The sequence below is a fragment of the Spermophilus citellus genome (genome assembly GCF_964194105.1).
Source record: "Spermophilus citellus genome assembly, chromosome: 5".
Lineage (NCBI taxonomy): Eukaryota > Metazoa > Chordata > Mammalia > Rodentia > Sciuridae > Spermophilus > Spermophilus citellus.
The window spans coordinates 139,766,583-139,775,446 of NC_138186.1; positions in this window are offsets into that span (position 1 = coordinate 139,766,583).

Below are 8,864 nucleotides of genomic sequence, written 5' to 3' on the forward strand. Positions count from 1 at the left end.
TGCATTATTTTACCAAAATTAAGATGCCATCAGTTGTTACTCCTGAGAAGAATATCAAAGTATATATTTTGCTTCGACCTGCCAAATTACTTGGAATCTTATTCCAGTAGACTTCACATGGTTGGGAAAAGCAGAGTTCAGATTTGTCATGAGAGATTTTTATATATTCGGCTCACTCCATTGTGTCTAGGTGAGCCTTTGGGTTTCAATGCCTGGAAACACACTTCTTATATTTCAGAATTGAAGAGCTCTTGGAAACAGCGACCTCACTGCATTCTTGAGAAAAATATGTTATACAGGTACTCAGAAAATTACAAAGATTAATATAGATTCAAGATTTTTTTTTAAGGCAAGGGGTTTAATGGAGAAAACAGCAAGATAGCCTTAGAAATTTCATACTCCCTGCATTCTTAGGAAAAGCTTCTACATTGTAAAGAATAACACCAAACAGAAAATATTGTGCTTTCAGTTTCCTTGTCTCATAAATTTTATTAAAGTTTCATTAAAGACCCTGCATTTGCTAGCCTTTTTATTGAATACTTTTTTGAGATATTCTATTAATGTCTATGACTGGATTTTATTTGGTCTCACATTAATGTCGCTCCCTGTGACAAAGGGTACATGGGAGGCAGGCAGGATCAGCCTGTCCTCTCCGAGGCACCAGCTGTCGGAACCAGGCTCTGACAGAGGTAGTGAAGGGCACTAGCGTCTCCTGGACTGAGCGAGAGGGTAAGTATCTGAGTAATATTAATTGTGTATAAATGCCACATTTTTTATGCATTCATCTACTAAGTTGCTTCCACAATTTAGCTAATGTGAATTTTGCTGCTATAAACATTGACGTGGCTGTGTCCCTGTAGTATGCAGTTTTTAAGTCCTTTGGGTATAGACCAAAAAGAGGGATAGCTAGGTCAAATGGTGGTTCTATTCCCAAATTTCCAAGGAATCTCCAAACTGCTCTCCATATTGGCTCCACCAATCTACAGTCCCACCGACAGTGTAGGAGTGTACATTTTTCCTGAAATCCTCACCAACACTTATCGTTGTTGTCTTCATCATAGCTGCCATTTTCAAAAATCGCTGACATTCTAACTGGAGGGAGGTGCAATTAAACCCCTCTCTCTCACCATGCACAAAACTCCACTCAAATGAATCAAGGACCTAGGAATAAAACCAGAGAGCTTGCATGTAACAGAAGAAAAAGTAGGCCCTAATTCCAATCATATGGGATTAGTCCCAAAATTCCTTAATAAGACTCCTATAGCACAAGAAGTAAAATCAAGTATCAATAAATGAGATAGATTCAAACTAAAAAAGTTTCTTCTCCACAAAACAAACAATCTGGGAGGTGAATAGAGATCCTACATCTTGGGAGAAAATTTTTGCCCCATCACACATCAGATAGAGCACTAATCTCTAGGGCATAGAAAGAACTCACAAATCTGAACACACACACACACACACACACACACACACAATGAATAAATAAATAAATAAAATAACCTGGGCATCCTCTTTTTAAACCCATCGCAGATTTCATGCCCACCTTCACACCACTGCCAGTGTCCCCGGACAACAGTGCCAGACTTGTACTCTAGGATCTTCTAAATATTTAGCACTTTAAAGAAGCCATAACCCTTTTTGATGCTTTACAGCATGGCCTTTAGCAAAAGAACTCTGTATTTGTAGACAAAAAGAGAAAGAAAAAAAGCTGATATATATATGTATATAGATACTAGGTTTTTTTTTTTTTTTGCATCTTGTTTTTTTTTTTTTTTTTTTTTTGCTATAGCTCTTTTTAAAAATTTTGTTTTGTTTGCTGTAGCACTTTTTGTTTATAAAATTTTGCTCCAGTGTAGCAGGTAATCATCACCAGTCTTCAATTCTGATGTACTTTTGTAAGCAACTGTACAGAGCAGCATTAGTGAACCATTAGCTCCAAACTCTTTTTTTTTAAATGATTATATTTGTTAAATTTAATGGCATTAAGATAAAAATGATACATTTAAATAACAGGAAACATGAAAAATCCAAACCACCTGAGGGAGATCTCAGATTTAGAGAAGAAGAAAACCAAATATGATGTTGCAAAATGTTGAGAATATTTAGTTTATCCCAAATAACCTGGTACAAGTACTGAAAGAAAATTCCAGTGCAGAGGGCCTTATCATGAAGCTTAGTGGATAAATTCTAAGATACTTTTAATCCAAATACTATGACCCCTATCCATTTTACTTATTTCCATTTCTATAGAAAAGTCACCTCACATTAATTCAGTTTTCCAGATGTTAAATATGTCCAGAAGTAAGAGTATTTTTATGAGTCAACCCCAACGTGGAATCACATGATCCATTGCCAATGGAAAAGTTACTTAGTAAGAATATTTCATTAAATATCTGGACTGTTTATCTACATACTTTGGGGGCTCTACAATAATGCCTATCAACACATTTTTTAAAACATTTGATCAAAAAACTTGGGGGAGAGAAAGAAGCTAACATCAGTTTTTGAAAGATGAAAGGCTTTAAAAAAGGAGTAGTTTCAACCTTTTCGTAAATGAAGGTAAAAGATAATCAAAAGTTTCTAGCTTAAGTAGGTGAAATCAGAGAAGAGAAAAAGCAGATTGCATAGCACATACTTCTCTAACACCTGTAGTTTCTAAAACCATTCAGAATACTTTTATTAAAATTAATTCAAATAAAATTTAATAAATTTTTAAATATAAATTATATTATCATTTAATATAAATTGATCTGATTTAAATTTATTTTATTAATTAATATTGTTTAAATTTATTTTATTAATACTATTGTTTGATTTAAATTTCTTTTCTTAATTGATTTTTTAAATTTTGACTAAATTTTAGATTGATTTATATTTAAAAGCTCATTAAATTTCATTTAAATTAATACAATTTAACAAAGTCAATTTAAATAACATTTAATATAGATTAAATCATTTAATATGAACTATATAATATAATAAAAAAATTAATAAAATTAATTTTAATAAAAATCCTCTTAGTGGTTTTAGAAACTACAGGTGTCTGAGAAATATTAGCAAAAGCAATTCTAAGCAGGAAGTGTGAATCTGGCGGTATAGCGATACCAGATTTCAAACTGTACTACAGAGCCAGAGTAACCAAAACAGCATGGTACTGGTACCAAAACAGGCGGGTGAACCAATGGTACAGAATAGAGGACACAGAGACCAATCCACAAAATTACAACTTTCTTATATTTGATAAAGGGGCTAAAAGCATGCAATGGAGGAAGGATAGCGTCTTCAACAAACGGTGCTGGGAAAACTGGAAATCCATATACAACAAAATGAAACTGAATCCCTTTCTCTCGCCATGCACAAAAGTTAACACAAAATGGATCAAAGAGCTTGATATCAAATCAGAGACTCTGCATCTCATAGAAGAAAAAGTTGGCTCCGATCCACATATTGTGGTGCCGGGCTCCAAATTCCTTAATAGGACATCCATAGCACAAGAGTTAATAACAAGAATCAACAAATGGGACTGACTTAAACTAAAAAGTTTTTTTTTTCTTTTTTTTTTTTCTTCTCAGCAAGAGAAACAATAAGAGAGGTAAATAGGGAGCCTACATCCTGGGAACAAATTTTTACTCCTCACACTTCAGATAGAGCCCTAATATCCAGAGTATACAAAGAACTCAAAATATTAAACCATAAGATAACAAATAACCCAATCAACAAATGGGCCAAGGACCTGAACAGAGACTTCTCAGAGGAGGACATACAATCAATCAACAAGTACATGAATAAATGCTCACCATCTCTAGCAGTCAGAGAAATGCAAATCAAAACCACCCTAAGATATCACCTCACTCCAGTAAGATTGGCATCCATTATGAAGTCAAACAACAATAAGAACTGGCGAGGATGTGGGGAAAAGGGTACACTTGTACATTGCTGGTGGGACTGCAAATTGGTGCGGTCAATTTGGAAAGCAATATGGAGATTCCTGGGAAAGCTGGGAATGGAACCACCATTTGACCCAGCTATAGCCCTTCTCGGAATATTCCCTGAAGACCTTAAAAGAGCGTACTATAGGGATACTGCCACATCAGTGTGCACAGCAGCACAATTCACAATAGCTAGACTGTGGAACCCACCTAGATGCCCTTTAGTAGACGAATGGATAAAAAAAAAAAAATGTGGCATTTACACACAATGGAGTATTACGCAGCACCAAGAAATGACAAAATCATGGAATTTGCAGGGAAATGGATGGCATTAGAGCAGATTATGCTAAGTGAATCTAGCCAATCCCTAAAAAACAAATGCTAAATGTCTTCTTTGATATAAGGAGAGCAACTAAGAACAGAGCAGGGAGGAAGAGCATGAGGAAAAGATTAACATGAAAGAGAGACAAGTGGTGGGAGGGAAAGGGAGAGAGAAGGGAAATCGCATGGAAATGGAAGGAGACCCTCATTGTTACACAAAATTAAATATAAGAGGATGTGAGGGAAAAGGGGGAAAAAAAAACAAGGGAGAGAATTGAATTACAGCAGATGGGGTAGAGAGAGAAGATGGGAGGGGAGGGAGAGGAGATAGTAGGCGATAGGAAAGGTACCAGAATACAACAGTCACTAATATGGCATTATGTAGAAACGTGGATGTGTAACCGATGTGATTCTGCAATCTGTATTTGGGGTAAAAATGGGAGTTTATAACCCACTTGAATCAAATGTATGAAAGATGATATGTCAAGAGCTTTGTAATGTTTTGAATAACCAATAAAAAAACATTTTCCCATTTCAAAAAATGACATTGGTGATTTATTGTGATCACTTTATACACAGCAGAACTACATTTAATTCTCTGTCCTAGTTATAAAAGTCACTAGATGCGAAAGCATCTACTTTCACAGTTTGTATATAACATTTATGGACTATCTTAAATTCGTTTTAAAAAATATTTATTATTTAGCCTTTAGTGGACACAACATCTTTATTTTATTTATTTTTTTATGTAGTGCTGAGGATCAAACCCCATGCCTCACGCATGCTAGGCGAACTAGCTGCTACTTGAGCCATATCCCCAACACTCTCTTAAATTCTTATTTTCACCTTGCTTCTTTATGATAATGAGAATTCAAACTTATGGGTAATATATCATTCACTGAACAACTTCTCAGTCCAAATCAATCCTTCTACTATTGTATTGTCACTGGAGTGTTATGTTAATCTTCCTACAAATGTGTGCGGAACATTTCATTGATTATGCCAATTCTTAAAAATACAAATGTGCCGAGCCCTAATATCCAGAGTATACAAAGAACTCAAAGACTAAACATTAAGAAAACAAATAACCCGATCAACAAATGGGCCAAGGACCTGAACAGACACTTCTCAGAGAAGGATATATAATTAATCAAAAAATACACGGAAAAAATGCTCACCATCTCTAGCAATCAGAGAAATGCAAATTAAAACCACTCTAAGATACCATATCAGTCCAGTAAGAATGGCAGCCACTAGGAAGTCAAACAACAACAAGTGCTGGCAAGGATGTGGGGGAAAAGGTACACTTGTACATTGCCGGTGGGACTGCAAATTGGTGCAGCCAATTTGGAAAGCATTATGGAGATTCCTTGGAAAGCTGGGAATGGAACCACCATCCGACCCAGCTATTCCCCTTCTCGGACTATTCCCAGAGACCTAAAAAGAGCACACTATAGGGATACAGCTACATCAATGTTCATAGCAGCACAATTCACAATAGCTAGAACGTGGAACCAACCTAGATGCCAGTCAATAGATGAATGGATAAAAAAATGTGGCATTTGTACACAATGGAATATTACTCAGCACTAAAAAATAACAAAATCATGGCATTTGCAGGGACATGGATGGCATGAGAGCAGATTATGCTAAGTGAAGTTAGCCAATCCCTAGAAAAGAAATGCTGAATGTCTTCTTTCATATAAGGAGGGGGGACTCAAAACAGAGCAGGCTGGAAGAGCATGAAAAGAAGATTACCATTTAGAAGGGACAAGAGGTGGGAGGGAATGGGAGAGAGAAGGGGAATTTCATGGAAATGGAAGGATACCCTCACTGTTATACAAAATTACATATAAGAGGATGTGAGGGGAAAGGGGAAAAAAGGAGAGAAATGAATTACAGTAGACGGGGTAGAGAGAGATTGTGGGAGGGGAGGGGAGGGGACAGAAGGGGGGATAGGGAGGGAATAGGAAAGGCAGCAGAATATAACAGACACTAGTATGGCAGTGTGTATAAACTCGGATGTATAACCAATGTGATCCCGCAAACTGTACACGTGGTAAAAATAAGAATTCATACCCCACTTGAATCAAATGTATGAAATATGATATGTCAAGATCATTGTAATGTTTTGAGCAACCAATAAAAATTTAAAAAAAGAAACAAGAAGAGACAAGGCCCATATTAAAGAGATTTAAAAATTCTACTGAAATCTATAAGAAAATGTTTGAATGAATTATGAGGTATTAAAAAAAAGTACAAACTTAATATCTTGCATAGAATTTATCACCCTATGTTTATAGACTCAAAAAGCCTTCATTATTTTAATCTTCAACTGTGTTTTAACAAAGCCCCATTATTAAGGGCTCTCTACTTCTGGCTTATTCTTTCTTACTTAGTCTTTTCCCCCATATGAGATCCTCACCACCACAGTCATCAATGGCTGACCTTGCATTATAATTCAAGGATCACTCTATGTAACATCTTCTCCATTGATTGACTGTATTCAATTGCACTTCATAGCAGGAAATGTATATAACACAGCTTCATGTTGTTCACAATATCTACCACAATACCTTGTACTTTGGGGGCACTGAATACATGTATAAGGATATACTTATGATTATTGGATGCTTTTTGTCACATGTGTTCGCGAATGAGCCAGGGTTTTCCCTCCATATCCCCCATAGTTTCCAGGAATATTCCAAACATATTTACAAGAAGAGAAATGCTTTTATTTGGATGGTCAGTTTTGAATACAGTAGGTAGGTATCTCTCTCAGATTGAAATATAAAATGACAAACAGCTGTGGTCAGAGTGAACCACGCTAGAAGACTGAATCTGAGTGATCAGAAATGCCTTTCAGCAGTAGGAGCAACAACCACTGGAACCAGATTCAAGCCAAATGTGATAGGTCTTACACTGAAAAAGGATCATTATTTGTGATTTAAAACAATAAACAAACACAGAACACCTAAAGAGAAGGAGGCACCCTGCTATAATTTGGATCTGGAATGTTGCCCAAAGGTCATGTGTTGAAAGCTTAGACCCCAATGTAACAGCATTCAGAACGGACTCTACAGAAAGGTGAATTGAATCCTGGGCTCTAACCTCATCTGTGGATCAATCCACTGATGGGTTCACGATTGGACAGGACTATTGGGAGTTGGTAAAAACTGTGGGCGGTAGGGCCTAGTTGGAGGGTAGGCCATTGGCGTTGATTCCCTGGAAGGGTACATCATATTCCTCAGTCCTTTCTTCCCCTCACCTGATCTCCATGATCTCCATGAGTTGATCCCCTGATCTCCATGAGTTGAGCAGCTCTGTTTTGAAGCCAGGCTCTCTGCCATGGTAATCTGCCTCACTTCAGGCCACAGCAATGGAGCCTGAAATTGAACCAAAATAAATATTTACTCATTTAATTTTCTCAGGTATGTTGTCAAAGTGATGAAAAAGTCTTCTAACACACACACACACACACACACACACACACACACACACAGGAGGAATGGTCTAAAGGGAGAAAAGGACACTTGGTATTGTTGATGCCTTCTTCAACAGTAGACACAGCTGGGGTACAGCGTGGATTCGCACTTCAGCAGATGCTAAAAGGGGCTTAAATTTTTATATTAGTCTTTTATGAGGAGAGATTGACTAACACAGGCCTGATTTCTCTCTCAGATTTGGAGATGAATAAGAAGGACCAAGAAGATTTCCTTTTCTAGCACAGGACACAAATGCAGTCACTAGTTTCTGATACCAATCTGAGTAATTATGTCTACTTGCTCTATCTTGAAGGCAAGAGACATTATGAGGTGATTATTATAATCCTTAGAATCTATTTAACCATTAATTTTCCAAAAATTCTGCCTTTTTTTAAATCTTATTTCTGCCACCTTGAGGTTTTGTTCCCTGAACAGACATATAGAAAGAACAGCTCAAGGAAAAGAGTCTCCTGAATATGGGCTCTGGGAAGAGAGTAATGGGAGCAAACCCAAACCCCTTCTAAAGGGTAATGAGGAAAATGATCCTAAACAAAACAAAAAGCAAATATGAACAAAGTGGCAGCAGGCTCTATTTGTTGGCCACTTTCTCTGCACCAGCCATCAGGTGAGAACTACACACTATGTTCTCATTTACTGTTCAACTCATGCTTGGGAGAGAGGTTTTCTAAATGCATTCTGTCAGTTTAGCTCCAAAATTGCTTTGGTCCCAACTGGTATGTCTGTTACAGCCCATGTGCTTCATCTCTTTGCTTTGTCCCCAACTCTACAAAACTGCCTCCTCATTAACTTGTTGGAATTTAAACACCTTGGAAACCAGGGCCTTATCTTAACTCCTTCTGATCCTTAGAGGTATGGGAATTAAATTTAGGATTGTTACTCCATCGTAGAAAATTTCTCAACTTTTTATTTCACTCTGTACTGTTTAAACCTGGATTATATTTGGCATTGATAAACAACAATAGGTTAAGTGAACATCAACCTGTTGGCTCTAAAACAAATTTTCTTAAGTGAAATTTAAGTGGAATTTTTGAGCACTTAAATAAACTCAATCAGAATTAACAAGGACCAAATAATATTAAAATGAACTCGAAAATTTATAGATTAA